Below are 16,297 nucleotides of genomic sequence, written 5' to 3'. Positions count from 1 at the left end.
TTGCCACTGACTTAACAACCATGGTAGTCAGAGTATTTCATCAGCTCCCTTCTAAGTCCAAACACATTTTTGTGCATCAATATCTAAATTAAGAACCTAAATGAAGTGTATAAGATAATATCCAGGGAAATTAAGTTTCGCCAGGCACACATACTATGTGCAGAGATTGATATTTGAACTTATTTTGCCAGAAAAATCTTTGGGGAGTCTTATGTTTAGACACACCTGCATCACTTTTGACCCTGAGCAATACCAAGTTGTTGTATTTTGCTTGGGTCTTGCTAGCTCATGCATCCCTGCACCATACTCCAGTGTGTGGACAGCCCGAGAATAACATTTGTCAGATTGATACCAGGAACTGAGCATCTAAATCCATATTTATGCATGCAAGTCGTAATGAGTTATTCAGAGGCAAAGGGCAAGAAGAGCCACTGTCAACTTAATGAATATTTGGGGTACAAATGACCTCCAAAAATCAGGCCATTTATTTTAGTACCTAAAAATAGATTCAGATGTTTAATTTTACATATTCAGGTTGGAAAATTTTGGCTAGAGAGTAAATTAATTGCCTAAGGTCACACAGCAAGTCAGTGTATAATGAGAAAGTAATAATGAGTGAGGAAAAAAAAGTATTTTTAATCTCTGTGGATTTATTGAATCTCAAAGCTCCTTTCATAAAACTAAAATCTTCTTGAATATATCTCTATTTTTTTCTTAATCATGACTATTTTTATTTAAAATGCATTTTTATTATGAAAATTACATTTGTCTCAATGTTTAGCCCTAATTAGAGGTATCTTCTTGTTACTATGAAAACAGAAGTTTCAGTCAAATGTTATGCAGTAGATATTTTGTTGCATAGGTATCTAATGAATGAGATGTTTGATTACAATGAGATAAGTAATCTCTCTGTAGCCCACAGTTAACATTTAGCTTGATATAACCACTAAGCTAAACGAAGGGAGAGTAAACTGAATAAAAAGGATTGTCTCTCATTAGGGGTTCATCACACACATATGCTAGCAAAACACACTGTTGTGATTGGTGATTTTGTTTGCAGATTTGTATAAAGCTTTCATCTTGTCAAAAAGAAATAAAAGAACCCAATTGTCCTCTGGAGAAAAACAATATTTTAAACCAGTCAGATTTCAAGTGTGTGAACACAATCTATAACAGTAATAAGTACATTATTAGGCAATAATAGTATGTCAGGAATGTAGTCTCTCAGTTTTTATTAAAATACTGTTAGACTGGAGCGCCATGTTCTCTTACATGCTTTCTAATTCTAATGAGCTCATTCTCACAGACTCAGCAAATAGTGTCAGCCGTATCCTTTTCAGGAGAATATAAGTTAAAGCCTAAGCAATATACTCTGACTCAAAATACAGAAAATCTCTGTCTGAAACAGTCATGCCATCAAAGTCGGCTGCACTGTGTCTACATCACAGTGCACAGAACTTCTCAAAACTCTTTCTGATAAACGCAGAAATAAAATGAGAATGGTCCTCATCTTAAGTCTTGAGGCTTAGGAAATATAGGCTGTATTTCTTCAACTGATGCCATCTTCCTGCATTACCTTGACCGTATCATTTATGTTGAGACACTGAAGACTCCACAATTTCCTAAGCTGAAAGAATTTTGAGTTTGCAAGATTAAAGTCTTGGCAACAAGCCATTCTCCACCCTTATACTTCCCTTCTTCTCCATTCTAGTCCCTACTCAAACAACCCACACATCATTTTTTTTTCTCATTTATCACAGTTTTGCTACATCTGTATGCAAATTTGATACTTGTGATATCATTTCCTAGATAATCATGTCTTTCTGTGTATTTCTTGTGTGGTTACCTAAGTATTGCTGTCCTGACAAGGATGCATTCATGAAACGGTCCTCTTCAGTTACATTAGATTCAGTACTTTTTCACATAACTCCCTCTTCTATGCAAAGGATATGCAAACAGTCAATACCAATCTCTGCCTATATACTGATAAGTATAAGAACTGAGTCTTTTCCAAGTTCACCATAACTGGGCCAGAAAGGATCCAACACTTGGCTAAGACTCCATAACAGTGGATGATCCTAACATTGTTGACCACTGGCACCACTTCATTCTGGTATGTAAACTATATATGGCCTTGAGATATATCTCTTTGCAGGAAGAGATCTCAGCAATTCAGACAAAAATGAGGGTTCCTTTGCTCATAAATGGTCTTGCTTTGTTCATGAGCTGAATTTTCTCATTGTAACTGAATGTTCAACACTGTTTTTACTCTGTTTTTATTCTGTGAAATACATGTCTTGCCTTACAGCTTGTGAAAATGAATATCTTCCCATATTAGGTATAACTTCTCTGCTGATCTTTTTTATGACCCATACTTGTGCTGGCTATCACTCCAAGACATAAGTGTTAGCCATATCAGACTTTTTGCTTAAATGAAACCAACATTAATGTTTTCAGAGGGCTTAATGAAATGAATTTATGCTATGGTTAATGGACACTGATTAGAATCAAATTCTACTGCCTTACAGAAGAGAGAAAAAGACAGACAAACACTGGATAAGAACACCTTGTTTTTGGGGCTGCTGTGCAGCTTCTTTGGACATGCTGAACATAATCTGTGGTTTCCAAACTGGAGACTCATAATGAAATAATTGACTCATAATGATTTGGCCAGAATGAGTACAGCATGTAAAATGTAACTATTATGATTATGATCATTACTGTTTATTCACAGCTTTGAAAGTGAGTCATCCTTTGATGAAAGGAATACAGAACTCCTGTGCTTTTCTCTGTTCTCTTCTGTTCATTTTCATACTTTTACATTAAAATAGTTTTAAGTCTCACCTTTAACTTTGAGTTGTGTTTGTCGCTGGGAAATGAAGCACATATCTGTATTTAACCCTTTAAGAGAATTGTATGTCTAGTTACAGAAATTAACACTGTGGTCTTCTGTGGTGTCCAGAAAAAAAGATCTAATAAGTGACTTAAAGGCAGGCTCCCGTCACCAAGTCAGTAGCTGTGCTGAATTGTTTTTTGTTGAATTGTGTTTATGGCACAAATTGTAGTGTAACATAGGGAGATAAAGAAATGAAAACATTAATTCACATAAAACATAGAGAAAATATTTCACAGAATGCATTTTTCTACATACTCAAAACTAATGTAATGATCGGAAGTAAGTTGACTTATAGCTTATTTACAGTAATATTAAGTGTTAAGAGAATGTGTGATTGAAATACATTACAATTTAATTTTAGTAGTTTATTTTACTGCTTAAATATTAAGAAAATATAAACAAACATACACAGGAAACCGTGACAGAACACAAAGCATCTTTTATGTCATTGTCAGTGGGAGATTCTATTACTCTGATTTTTTACATATATAATTTATGCTCTTTAGCAACAACAACAACACAATATTCTACTGCAAACTAAATCTGGAATATGAGAGTGAAGCAGAAGTTCTTTTTTCTTTTCTTCATACCTCTTCCCTGATAGTAAATATTCCGGAGGGCAAATGCTGTCTTAAATTGCAATATCGGCTTTCTTCTGTTTCATTAATTGTTCTTTGGGTTTCTAATGCCTTCAATGGGGCTACATGGATGTATGTATCCAGAACATAATTTGTAAACTTAAACTGAAGAGTGATCCTGTCACAGGAATTTAATACTGTAGATTGATGAGTTAAAAAGAAAATCCCTATTTTAGAGCTTTCTGCTTCTGTATGACTGTCACTAGTAAAAAGTAAAAGCAAGTCTATGTCAGGAAATGAATATTATACTGTATAAACACAGCAAGAGTCGGTGCACTGAATAAAATAGGGGCATTTTTTTAGTTGGAGACATTAGAGTTGTAGTTTAGGCTTTTAACTCTACGTAGGTCAATAGTAGTAATTAGTTCTATTCCATTACATTCTTATAGTGGTTTGCTAACCGTAATATCTGAGTGCATAATATTATTACTTCACGGAAGAATGTGATAAACATTGGGCTGATCTGTTTGCCATCATCTTTGCAATGTAAAAATACTGCATGCAGTGACCACCCCGTTGTTGTTGCTCTTCTTCTAAAGCCTATTGTTATTAAAGGAAAATATATACACATTAAGTTAACATACAATTCCAAGTGGCCAAGGCAAACTGAAGAAACGTGCTTTGTACTTTGTGAGGACACAGGGGAGACTTACTAACTTTTGAAAAGCTTTGTTTCCCCTTCAGATGAATTTCATGCTCCAAGGACTCATGTCGGAAAGACACAATTCTCAGCTACTGTCTCCATACCAGATCTTAGTTAATCTTCTAGCTAGACTGGTTCCAGGTCATTGAGTGTCTCAGAGAGATATGGTCTGTGAAACTGACCATGATTGAAACCAGAGGTAGCTTTAGGCAGTGAGGCAATCAGGGATAAACACAAGCAAATGAAGTTTGCCTACATTCATTGTCAGCAATATAGACATTGCCCACTTCTTGCCACCTTTCCTGAGAGACAAAACAAACCAGAGAGATTACCCCCTTTCTCCACAGGCTTTAGTTTTGTTCTCCTGGGCAAAAGCTGGATGCCTCAGTAGAAAACAAATAACAGCTCCACTGATAAAATTACAAATGAGAAAATTACTCTCTAAACTCTCTACACCCTGCAGCTCTTTTTTCATCTTCTGTAACTTCTCCTTTCCTGTGCAATCTGCAGCAGCTCCAAGGGCTAGCAACATACTGTGGTTTGCAAAGATCAGTGAAAGCTGGCTGCTTTCCCAGCAAAATGAGGTGTGCTGCAGGCATGCTTGGCCTGTTGTTACACGCTCCAACATCTGAGTTCACACCATGAGGGTGCCATGTTCTGTAATGGTTGGGATGAGGAGGGAACTAGACAGAGCTAAGCATCTCAGTTACACAGGACTTTTTACTATTGTGTCCTCGTAACACACCAAACACCTTTTTGTCATGACAGATTGAATTAAAACATTATTGTTTATCTAGAACTTCAATATTTCAAGATATTGTTTCCATTTAGGAAATTGTCAGCATCCTAATCACCAAATACTGTACAATACACCCCTCTCATTCACAAAAGAATTACCTTATTTTTTTAAGTTTTTTAAAATTTCTTCACTGTAATTGCAATCACTATGGAAGTAATACATCTTAATATGTAATTTATATGAAGTCACCTCACTCATCCTTGTAAATAATATGATTCTATACAAACGAAACAACATTTCCTTTGATATGCCTGCATCCAAAATTTGCTGACAAAACTTGCTTGCAAATCCTGGTGCAGTATTGTGTTGTTGTTTTTTTTTTCCCTTTGCGTTTATGCATACACTATTATAATCTTGCTGCATTGTATGGAAATTTGACCACGATGTTATTTCTTACTCATTTCTTAAATAGCAAAAGTACACTTAAAATCACATATAACACATATGAAACAGTTACTTCAAGGAGTTCAAAGTTTTTGAAATTAATAATAAAAAAGATAATAATTCCCTTAAAAATTACATTTTATAGTGACATGGCATGGGACTATAATTTAGTGTTTGCCTCCAGTACAAAAAACTTGATTCCTCATCAATATTTTAGAATTCAGGAGGCAGAAACATAAGTATTATTAAGTATTAAGCACTATATAAGTTTAAAACAGGGCAAATATATACATATTAAAGACTTGGTGGGAAAGACGGCATGGAGAGACATGGCTGGAGACTAATCTAAGTTTGCCATCATATGCTTCATGGCACGAATTATGAAATCAAAGAAGTCAATCACTACTAGAGTTGATTGGAAATAGAGATATGCCACTACCATACTGTGCAATCACATCTATCTCACAGCATTTAAAATGTATAGATGCTTACAGATGATGTATATATTGTGCTATTGAAAAATATACATCTAAATTAAACAGATAGAAATCACTTATGTTTTATCTATATTTTTTCTTTTCTTTTCTTTTTTTTTCTAATGTACATAACCCTAGTTTTATTCTCTTGTATTGCTTTTCCACAGAGCAAGCAGAAAGTAAGGACATAAGTTGGAGAACTCAGAGATTCAATCCAAATTGTGCATGCTTGGATTTCAGGCAACACAAAGCTATCTACAGGTGTTAAAGGCAATATCATTTTCTCTAGAATCTCTGCTACAAACTCATCAACCACAAGATGGCTCAGATATTGCTGCACAAGGGCAGCTAGCAGATGACTGAAAACTTGGTGAGCATCTAAGAGTATGTAATTCAAATATTTGTCCAGCTGGGTCTCATGTGAGACTTATGTGACAACACGCTCTCCTGCTTGAGTGCCCATTCTTTCCAGTTCAACCAGCCTGAAAAACAAACAGAGAAGTAGCTGCTGGGACAGCTAACACACTAGATTATCTCAATATATTTAACCCTTGACTTCATGTCTTCCTAGCTCTGATACAAAAACTGATAGCTCTGTTTAAATGTTTTGAAGAATGAAAATATTAAATATTTCTGAGAAAAGTAAAAGATATATGCTCATCTTTGTGAGCCAGTTCAGGTTTGCTACAGCACAGTAGCAAAGCATGCATTTTTTACAGAACAGCTCCATTGAAAAGGAACTCCAAAGTCCAGCTGCCTGACCTCTTCAGGGCTAACCAAAAGTCAAAGCATATTAATGAGTTCATTATCCAAATTCGTCTTGAACACTAAGAACCTAGGGCAACAGCCACCTCACTAGGAAGCCTGTTCCAGTGTTGGACCACCCTTAGGGTAAAGAATTTGCTCCCGATGGCCAGTCTGAAACTCCCCTGGCACATCTTGTTACCTTTCCCTTGCATTCTGTCTTGGGTTATCACTGAGAAGAGATTAGCACCTCCCTTTCCATTTCCCACATCAGAAAGTTTTAAAGAGAAATATGGACAACCTTTAGACTTCTTTTTCCAAACTAGACAGACCAAGTTTCCTTTGCTTCTCATAGAACATATCTTGCAGCCCTCTTACCAGCTTTGTTGCCCTCCTCTGGATGCTTTCAAGGACTGTAACATTCCTTTTATTTTGTGGAGCTCAGCACTGAAAACAATATTGAAAGTGAAGTTGCACGAATGCTAAATGTAGTGGTAGAATCACCTCTTTTGACCAGCTGGCTATTCTGTGATTAATGCACCCCAAAATGTTTTTTGCCCTGTTTGTTGCTAAGGTACACTGCTGACTCACGTTAAGCCTGCTGTCGAACAGCACCCACAGATCCACAGAATGGCTGAAGTTGGAAGGGACATCTGGAAGTGATCTGGACCAACCCCCTGGCTCAAGTATACTTTATACCCTCTCAGAGGGAATGAACACTTCAGGGTCTGAACAGTTTTTGAAAATTTCCAAGGGACAATCCTTAGCCTCTCCAGGTACTCTGTTCCAATGTTCTGTCACTCACACAATAAAGAAGTGCTTCCTTAATTGCTCTTAAGGATACAGATGCTTTACTGCTCAACTGCAATCTAGTCACTCATTTCCCAGTCTACAAAATACCTACGGTCAGCATTATTCTACCCAGGGTGCACAATCCAGCACTTATCTCTGTTGAATTTCATGTCATTGCTGATGCTCCAATCTATCTAGATATCTCTGCAAAGCCTCTCATTCCTCCAGACAGTCAACAACACCAACAAGCTTAGTGGCACCAACAAACTTTATGAGGTTGCACTCCAATCCTTCTTCTAGATCACTGATTAAAATGTTGAACAGGACTGGCCCTAGAATTGAGCCACTAGTGATTAGCCACCACCAAGATGCAGCCCCATTCACTATGGCCCTTTGAGCTTTATCACTGAGCTAGTTCATCACCCAGCATAGCATGAACCTGTTTATCTGACAGTTGGACAAACTGTTCAGAAGGAAGCTGTGAGGGATGGTATCAAAGGCCTTACTAAAATCCAGTAAGATTACATCTACTGTCTTCCCTTCATCAACCAAGCAGATGACCTTATCATAGAAGATCAAATTATTAAGGCAAGACTTTCCTTTTAGGAACACATGCTGACTATGCATGATAACTGCTTTGTTCTTTAACTGACTTTCAATATCTCCCAAGATAATCTCCATAATGTTTCCAGGCACTGAGGTTAAACTAACAGAACTGTAGTTGCCTAGATCTTCTCTAATGCCCTTTCTGTAGATGTTTTTAATGTTGGTTAGCATCCAGTCAGCATGGACCTCCCCAGACTCCTAAGACCTTTGTTAAATTATTCTGTTATTATAATGAAATGCTAAAAGATATTTGACAAATGTATATCAGTTTAAGCACACCATTTTAAACACTTTCTACATTCAATTTTGATTTTATAAGTTTTTGTTATTAAAATGTAAAAATTATTTTTCTATTATTTTTATATCATATTAGCAAAGTAAATAAAGATAGAAAATCAGATACAAAACAGCATGTTCACAGTAAAGGCATTGAAGGATGTACTATTTGATATTATTTAATATTTATACCATTTGTAAACAGCTGTTTTCTTTACAAGAAATATGAATAAGGAGGCCTATGATAAGAGCCAGTACATTACATGAGTAGGTTTTCAGTACGTCTGAATTATATTGTACTCTTTGGGGAGCCCTAAATATAGTATATTGAAAGTCTGTAATGCATTGTAATTCTTTCAGTTTTATAAACTTGAATTTTCTCCATGGTACACTCTGTTGTGGAAAGTAGGAAGCACAAACAATTTCTGAGTACTTCTAGACTGTGAATTCTATTATTAAAGTTGTTTTGTTGTTTTATCTGTAGTACAGGACAAATATGTTCAAGAAAAGCCGGTAAAGTAACAGTCATCCATTAAGCATTGTGTGAATGTTTTAGTAGAACCTTACCCAGTGTTCAAGAAATATGGTTCTGTCTTGGAGGTAAGGGATGACACATTTCGTGTTTCCTGGATCCTTGTGTGTTTTATACCAGCCAACTGAAATGAAAATAAAAGGAAGTCTGTAAAAAAAAAAACAAACTGAAGTGACTCAATGCAGGGGAAAATAATACAGAAAAACAGAACTAACAAAGAAAGTTTACTTCATACTGAATTTGTGCCACTTCAAGTTTTGTTTCTTAACTTGTAGTATTGGTCTCTTCAAAAGAGTGAAATACTTCATCTTCTTGACAGAATAAATTGAGTGGAAAATTACATAAACCCTTCAGCAGATGTTCTCTCCCACATTGTTTGGGAATTTATCCCCATTATACTGTGCTTCTAAGACCTATGCCAAGCCGAATGGGGACATTATCAAACATGATGATATGTTTAGGTGAACCGTATGCAAATACTCTCTGAAATATTCTCTCACTATCTCAGTCATATTCTTCAGTGCCAGTCAACTTCACCATGCTCTTCTCACACGCTTCTATCAAGAATCTCTCTGCGTAGGTGCTACATATATTATATTTCCATTATAAATCCAATAAATGAGAAACTGTTTTTTCTTCACTGAAGCAAAAGCCAAAGTCCAGACCTCTATAAATTGAGTTTGCTATAATGAATGGGTCTTGGAGTCAAAGCTGTCAGGCAACAAACAATAGGAAAAAATAAACCAATTTCAGTTCCTACTGCCTGGAACTTATCTATAGCTGCACAGCATATTAATTGCTGCAGATCAGATGGCATCTTCAAAATTATAATGCACATCAGTGAGTTAAGAATCTGTATAACAATAAGATTTGTCATCCATCATTCAGTGAACAGCGTAAGGCAACTTACTGTCATCTACCATCAAGTGACATGCATCTAGACTGTCTGCTTGTCCATCTGACTCTGTAGGCTCTGCTGCAATCTTTGATCTATTTTTTTTAATTCTTTTTTTTATTATTATTATTTTAATGCTCTGATAAAGCATCCATGAAATTTGTGAATGGAAACAATGATATATATGTTCTAATCTACGAGCAATTAAAATATATTCAATAAATATCTATTAGCCCTGCTTATCCATTTCCAAATGGGAATTTTATCAGTGAAAGTGCCAGCAAAATAGCAAGGGAGATTTACAGCCCAAGCCCAAGAAGGTACCTGCAGCTGAGAGGTGTGAGAAGAGATACATGGGAATCTGGGATAAATCCACAATCTCATGCTCTGGGGAGCATACAAAAAGAAATTAGAGACTACCTGCAGAGAAAAATGCCTCAGCTGTTGTTCCTGTATTTCCTTGTCTATAAAAATACACTGTCAGTTGGGACAGTGGAAAAAAGAGAGTAAAGGATTGTAACAGGAGATGTATAGTAGTGGAAGTTTTCTCCACTGGGATTAATTAGTCTTCCCTGTCATAGGAAGAATGGCAAATAGCAGATTCATTGGATGTGACAATTGGACAGAGCGTGATGTTTTTAAATAGAAACAGTAATTTACACAAGAGAATAGTCAGGAGAAGTGTGGATTCCTTTTGCAACAGTCAAGTGCTGTTTGTAATCTTTCCAGTAACAGTCTGAAAGATAATTTTGGAAGTGAAACACTATTGTGCTGACTGGCAGCTACTTGAAAATTATTCCCGCAATATCTTCTCAGTGAAGTAAGGTCACCAGCAACATGGGTGCAAAAACCAGTAACACCATTACATTAAAAAAAAACATTTTCAGTAGTATCAGTATAAATCCATCTGCTGCTGGATGATAAAAACAGAATTATTTGAGTCATAGATTCCATTAAAATGGTACATGTGAATGTAGTCAAATCATTTTTTTGTAGTGATATAAGTAGTAATATACTCAGAATATTATCCAGCTCTCTGGCAGTCTGGAGGCCTCAGACTGATATCATAACAGACCCTATATGTAAGACCAAGAGTCTAAAAAAATTAAAAGGAAATTACATACTTTTTTTAGTAAAGCTAATGAAGCTAAAAAATGTCTGTTTAGAAAACTACAGTAGAAGTTTGTTAACATAGAATCAGGGAATCTTTTGGGTTGGAAGGGATCTTAAATATCAACTAGCCCCAACCCTACTTGCCATGGACAGGTATGCCTTTCACTGGAACAGGTTGCTCAAAGCTCTATCCAACCTAGCCTTGAACACTTCCATGAATGGCGCATTCACAGATTCTCTGAGCAACCTGTTCAAGTGCGTTGCCACACTCTCAGTGATGAATTTCTTCCTAACATGCAGTTTAACCTCTTTTAGTTTAAAGCCATTACACCTTGTCCTATCACTATGCTCCCTGATAAAGAGTCCCTCTCCAGCTTTCTTGTAGGCCCCCTTTAGGTACTGGAAAGCTGCAATGCTATCTCCCCAGAGCCTTCTCTTCTCCATCCTAAATAAACTTAACTCTCTCAGCCTCTCTTCAAAGGAGAGAGGTGTTCCAGCCATGTAATCACCCTCATGGCCTCACTCAAACAGATCTATGTCTTTCTTATGTTCGGGGTGTCAGAGCTGAACACAATACTCTACCTTGGGTCTCGCAAGAGTGGACTACAGTGGAAGAATCACCTTCCTCGACCTGCTGGCCATGCTTTTTCTGATACAATCTAGGCTATGGTTGGCTTTCTGGACATATGGTTGGCTTTACAAGTAAACATCTCACATCTAACTTAATTAACAGTAAGCAACTGGTGAAAGATGTGTTCTGATGTTACAGTTCTCCTTTTCTAAGCATAAGTTAAACATTAAGTGACTTCTTTTCATGGCCCCTGCACAGGGACAAATAAAAGTTAGAGATAGGCTGTGAAATTTTTAAAAATATTAAAGTCCTGAGTTAAAAGTGAACCAGATTTAGATATGTAAAATCATTTATGGTATTTCTTAATTTCATTTAGCAAGGTCTAGATAACTGTTCTATTTTTGCACTTAAGTTGGATCCACAAAAGCAGTTGTGCTGAAGTTGTTCTCCTTTAGCTTTGCTAATACAGCTGTTTGTCTTCCTCCTGCTAAGTTAAGCTTGATACTAGGGTAAGCATACCACATTTGGAAAGGCTTACATTCCTGGGAACACATCAGATAGTGCATCAAGAGATGCTTACAGTACCAGATAGGAGATGTCACAGGAACAGAATGTCATACATCCTTGTACACTAAGACATGTGGAAGGTAGCACATTTCTTTAGTCAGCATTCATTGTCGTAAGACATTTTTGGAAGTTTTCCAACAAATGTTAAGTGTAAAAAGACATGCTCACAGGGCCAGTTATGTACACAGACTATATGGTCATGCCTCAGCCTTTGTCTGGTCTACTGAGAATATTTTCTGAATGAATAGATTGTATTTCTGACAGAAATTTAAAGGTTACTGTTTAAGAATTTCAGATTTCAGCAGGTTGGATTTCCATAGAGAAATAACTTTGTGGACTTAAAGTACCTCAAAAAACTATTAAAAATATACATAAGTTCTGTAAGGAGAGTTTATGTGTCTATATCCTATGTTATTATATTTTTCAGTTTGCCTATGGAAAGAATGAGAGGGATTCCAAGAATCTTATGACAAAAAGAGAAGTATTTGACTTTGGCCTGAAGTTTTCATTTTTGCCATGACACAGAGTTTATGTTGGGAAAACTGAACTAAAAATAAAAATTAAAAAATAAAATCAGAGCCATAACTACATTAAATACAATGCATAGCCGTAGGTTTAACTAAAACATGTCTCTTCCTCTTCCTGTTTCCCTTCCCCTTCTCTCTTTCTCTTTCTCTTTTCTTCTTTCTCTTTCTCTTTCTCTCTCTCTTTCTCTTTCTATCTCTCTCTTTCTCTTTCTCTTTCTCTTTCTCTCCCTTTCTCTTTCTTTCTCTTTCTCCCCCTTTCTCTTTCTTCCTCTTTCCCTTTCTCTTTCCCTTTCCTTTTTTCTTTCTTTTTCTATCTATTCTCCTCTCCCTCTCCCTCTTTCTCCACTACCTTCTTTCTTTCCATCTCTTCCTCTCTCTCTTTCTCCCTTCCCTCCCCTTTTCCCTTCCCCCTTCTGTTCCTTCCTCCCCAGTTCCTTATTTCCCTCTCCTCTCAGTCTCTCTCCTTTCTCCTCTCTCTGTCTCTGTCTCTCTCCCTCTCTCTTTTAAACTGCTGGACAGTTGATAGAGGGAGCATTGACTGTAATGTGAAAATATTTATAGTAGATAACATTTTCAATATTTAGACATCCGACTTCAAACATGTTTAAATTTGTTAGACTGTGACATCTAAATCAGGCAAAGCCCAAACATTTCGAAAATGGGCTCCAAGTCATGTAGAAGTGTTTTGAGAATTGTGCTTACTCTACTCATAACGCAGTTTCTACCTGTTCTGTACTAAGAAGTGATTTTTATTTTCTTTGTTTTTGTTGTTTGCTTTAATATTCAGTAACTCTGACACTAGAAGATTATAGGCGAACAATGTTAATAGTGTAATTTCTCTCAATATTTCCAAGGCAACCTGTCAATAAATCAGGTTTAAATAAATCCTAGTCCTGTAAGATAAGACAATGTTTCTGATGTGACTAGTTGAATTTTGGATATTTATTATAAGACTTGGTTTGTATGAAGCACTGTAAATTAGTTTTGGTAGTTAAAAAGAAACAGAAATTCTATCCATTATAACCAAGGAAAAAGTCATAGTTCAGCAACCTTTAATATAGATTTGATAGAAATAATAATGTAAACTCAGTAGTATATTTTTTTCAGATGTTGTCCAGGTGTAACACATCCATGCATGACTTCAGTTTTACCTACTGTTAACGCCATTTCAACTATCTACACATTATTTTCAAAGCCCTCCCCCTCCTTACCTTACCTACTTCTGTACACTACAACTCTTAAAAACATCTCCTAACACTTCATAGAATCATAGAACGTCCTGAGTTAGAAGGGATCCAGGAGGATTATTGAATCCAACCCGAGGCTCCACACAGCTCTACCCAAAATTGAAACCTTGTTCCTGAACTCCGGCAGCTCAGGACCATGACAGTGCCCTGGGCAGTCTGTTCCATGCTGTCATGGTTTTAAGACTTTCAGTTATCGGTATTCCACATCATAACATCATGTAGTGTATGTACCTGGTTCTCAGAAGAGAAGGCCTACTACATTCCCCAGGGGACTTGGCTCCCCTGTTACCGTTTTCTGGTCAGAGGGAAAGATAAAAACTCGCAGATCACAAGACCTGCTCTCTTTCCACCTGTCTCTCATCCTGGCAGCATCTCGCTCCCCAGCCGTCTCACCGTCGGTATTAGAGTAAGGCCTACTTTAATTTTGGACACTCCCTCTCTCATTGTATTGGATTTATCAGCTTAAATTGTAATTATATTGTACTATAGTGTGTTATTTTGCATTCTGATATCTTATTTAGTAAATTAGTTTGTTTCTCCTCAGATCGTTGCTGCTGTTTTGTTTTCAGGCCCATCTCCCTACTCTTTTTCCCTTTTTCCCTTTTCCCGGGGCATGGGTCTGTGGGTCTCCCGCCCCATTTGTCACGGAACCAGGCCGAACACCCTTAAACTGTTGACAAATGCCCACCGCCCTCTGGTGAAGAGAGCAGACTAACCTCCACCTTGACTCTCCTGACACAGCTCCATGCCGTTCCCTCGGGCCCTGTCTCTGTCACCAGAGAGCAGAGATCTGCTCTGCCCCTCTGTTCCCTGTGAGGAGCTGCAGCCGCAATGAAGCCTCCCATCAGCTTCTCTGCTCTGAGTTGAACAGAGCAAGGGACCTCAGCAGCTCCTCATATATCCTTCCTTCTAGACCCTTCACTATCCTTGCAGTGTTCTTTTGAACACACTCCAATAGTTTTATGTCCTTATATGGTGGCAAGCAGAACTGCATGCAGTTCTGGAGGTGAGGCCACCCAGTGCAGAGCAGAGCAGGACAACCTCTCCTCTCGCCCAGTGGTGGTGCTTGGCCTGACGCACCCCAGGGTATGGTTGATCCTTTGGGATGCCAGGGCACACCGCTGGCTCAAATTCACCTTGGCGTCATCCAGAACTCACATATCCCTTTCCCTTTGGCTGCTCTCCAGACTCTTTCCTCAGTTTGTACACATATCTGCGGCTGCCCCATCCAAGTGCAAAATCCATCACTTGCTCTTGTTAAACTTAATGCAGCTGGTGATCACCCAGCCTCAGCTGATTGTTTGAACCCCCTTTAGGCCTCTCTGTAACAAAAAGCAGTAATATCTTGTGGGACATCTGTTTTATCAACAATCCTTTAGCTAATACACTCAGAATGAAATCCTCTGCTGTCTCTCAGTTGCAAATGTGTCAATTTTCCATACACAAATAGAGGAACAGAAATACTTCAGGTCAGTATTCTGTCTAACAGCCTTACAGTTTCTGCAGCAGGTATAGCTGGGGAGCCTATGTTAAGGTCAGTTCCAACCACTTAATTTAATCCATTTTCCAATAGTTACATCTTTAAGAAGCATAGCCCTCTGTACCTATCCAGTTACACAGGACTGCTTTTCTGAAACTTTCAAAGAGGAATTTGCTTTTATAATCTGCCTTCAACTGTGGGAGCAGGTATCCCAAAGTTACAAACCTGCCTTCATCTCTGATTTCTCTTAAGGCAAGTATTAAACTTTCCTTTCTTAGACAGCTGTCTCTTCAAGATGTTTTTTAACAGCTGACTAGTTGCTAAGATATATTTTATTACATTAATTGGTTTTGCTGGCAGAGATGCTGGAAGGATAACTGCAATTCTCTTGCTATGCCTTGCACAGTAACATCTTTGACCACCACTAATACTGCTTCTACAGCCCTACTAGTACAATGGAGAGTTGTAAGATATGCTGAATAGATATTTGTGATGAAGGTCTGAGATAACCACTCTGTGGAGTAAATAGCACTATGATAAGCTGAAGTAGGCATCTGAAACAGGAAAAATGAATGACATCTCTGAATTCTTCAATCCAGGTTGGTTAGTTAAAATGTTGATGTTTCTATTGTAGCTTCTTAGAGATAAGAGAGAGGAGTCACACTGAAGAAATGGCTGGACAGAAATAGTTATGCCATCTCTAATACAATCCAAGCATGAAGGGCTCTCTTCTGTTTATATGGTTTTATTTATGTCATGGCTGCTCTTAGTGTAGCCATTTTACCTGGAAACTAAACTCTTACACCCCACTTGTAATTATTCCAATAAAAATTTCTGTTGTTTTCCTCATTTGGTTTCCTTGTGAGCTGCAATCAAAAATGAATATTTTGAAATTACAGAGCAATACTTTTGTATAGAGTTTCAAAATGAGCATATTCTTACAGGCAGTGTAAAAAAGAAAAAAAAGTAAATCCCGAAGTTACCAATTATTAGATGAACTAAATCAGTGTATAGCTGTCTTCTGGTCATGTTATTTTAAGGTATCTATAGTTGATACAGAAGTATTCATGCTGTCTATTAATAGTCAGGCATGCTATTTTGCTCCACACCG

The 16,297-nt window shown here is 37.3% G+C and overlaps 2 long non-coding RNA genes across 6 annotated transcripts in view; one reads left to right on the top strand and one right to left on the bottom strand.

The window, feature by feature from the left end:
* LOC110396599 overlaps positions 1–16,297 on the top strand; it is a 75,931-nt gene that overhangs the window by 31,685 nt on the left and 27,949 nt on the right. The window lies entirely within an intron of this gene.
* Positions 3,220–14,462, bottom strand: LOC110396600. Its single transcript, XR_002437096.1, has 3 exons — positions 14,423–14,462; positions 8,822–8,910; positions 3,220–6,318 (listed from the first exon to the last, which is right to left on the bottom strand). It is a non-coding gene; the product is annotated as an uncharacterized LOC110396600 (long non-coding RNA).

This window comes from Numida meleagris, chromosome 3 (genome assembly GCF_002078875.1).
Source record: "Numida meleagris isolate 19003 breed g44 Domestic line chromosome 3, NumMel1.0, whole genome shotgun sequence".
Lineage (NCBI taxonomy): Eukaryota > Metazoa > Chordata > Aves > Galliformes > Numididae > Numida > Numida meleagris.
This window is presented reverse-complemented; position numbering and strand designations above follow the sequence as displayed.